This window comes from Triticum dicoccoides, chromosome 1B (genome assembly GCF_002162155.2).
Source record: "Triticum dicoccoides isolate Atlit2015 ecotype Zavitan chromosome 1B, WEW_v2.0, whole genome shotgun sequence".
Taxonomy (NCBI): domain Eukaryota; kingdom Viridiplantae; phylum Streptophyta; class Magnoliopsida; order Poales; family Poaceae; genus Triticum; species Triticum dicoccoides.
In genome coordinates, this window is record NC_041381.1 from 172782603 (window position 1) to 172784503 (window position 1901).

A 1901-nucleotide genomic window follows, 5' to 3' on the forward strand; every position below is an offset into this window, starting at 1 on the left:
AAGTGAATCATCATCTTCTTCTCCTCCAGCTTGAGGCACTGGGGCCTTGTTCTTTTCCTCAGCAGGTATACTTCTGGTGTTCCTCTTGGGTTTGGGGGGCTTCTGAGATGGAGCTTTGGGAGCAGACTTGGGCTTTGATGGAACAGCCCCTGCCTTTATAGCATCTCTCATAAGCTTCTGAGCTTTGGGTGCTGGTGCAGCATCCTCTTCCTCTTCCACTTATTCTTTATATGGATCTCTCATCATGGAGGGCTTGCCAATGACTCTGGCAATGGTATTCTTGATCCTTTCCTTCCTCTTCTTGCCTTCACCACACCTTCTTTGGGTTCAAGAGTGAACTCCATTGTCTCTTGAGTAGAGGCTCTGGCCTTAGACATAGGGATTCTTCTTCCTGGTGCCTTCTTATTCAGCCCTGGCTTATTTGTAGCAGCTGTGCCATACTCCTTTTTCAGCACCTTCTTTTTGGAGTTTACTTCCTCCTCAGTGGCAACATAATCCTCATCCTCGGATTCTGAGGTTCTCTTCTTCCTAGATCTGGTGGCTGCCTTTGGCAAGTTGCTTGGAGTGCTCCCGCTGCCATCATTAGAAGTGCTTGAGGGATCTGAACCCTCACTCATCTGCACCTGTTCCTCTGACCTGTTTTGACTATCACTTTGATCAGACATCTCTACAAACTTACTAACAGCAGACCCTGTGGACAGATATAGGTGAGGTAGAGTGGATGGGCATCACAAAGTGCAGAGTTTTTGCAAAACAAATGACTTCAAAAATTAATTTTAGTTCTTCACGGAAAGCATTTCGGATCTATCGATTTGTAAACTCAGTGATATCAAAGCAACTTTTGGAACCTAAACTAGTGAACTCGGTCAGACCGAGTCACAATTCGGTGGCTTCGATATTGCTAGGGTTTCATGGAGAATAGAACTCGGTCACACTGATTTGCAGTTTTCGGTCAGACCGAAAGTGCAAGTGCAATGTCCAAAGCCAAATCGGTGAGACCGACTTCTACAACTCGGTCGGTCCGAGATGAGTTCTGCGGAGACTTAACCCTAAATTTTCAAATCAAATCTAACCTAAGGGATGTTTTCAGTGGATAGAGTGTTTGCATACGTGGTGATCATCATGGCAGAACAATGTGCTACGAATCAGAGGTAAAGAGTAGCATAAAGGATCGAACTCGTACCCTAGTTCGGCGGAGTTCGCTACGGCGGTAACAGAGAGGCAGAATTACATTGACTGCGATGGAAACCAGCGGCGGGAGGTCGCTGGTGGCTAGAAGACGATCCGGAGACCCGAGGTGGCAGAGCAGGATACGCGCGGGCTGAGAGGTTTCGAAGAAATTTCCAAAATCTCACCCGTGGGTTTATATATCCCGACCCTGTCGGTGTGACCGAGTGGAACAACTCGGTGGCACTGAGATGCAGAATCGCAAGCAGTTACTGCAACTCGATGTGGCCAAAAAGTTCAAATCGGTTGCACCGAGATTGAAAACCTAGATCAACTTAGTGGTCTCGGTGTGACCGAAATGGATGACTTGGGCATACCAAAATGCACAAAGAGGTTTTGGAAGTTTAAGTCTATGACGAATCGGGGACTCCGAGTGCTCCTCACACAGAGTGGTTCGAATATGACTTGATCAAACTTTGTGATGTAGCATGAATAGAGTTTGAGACGAGAAGAGCATAGATAGCTAGAGGGAGTTCTTAGGCATTCTTGTCCATCCATTTGGCAAAAGAGAAGAAGCCAAACAATCAAAGCAACAAATGGATGTCCTCGAATGAGTAAAATATGCATCCAACATGCTCACACAATAAAATGACAAATGAAATATGTGACAAAGCATGCACAAACACTGTAGCATCTATCAAGCAATTTAGTGATGACTAGGTCGTCTATATATG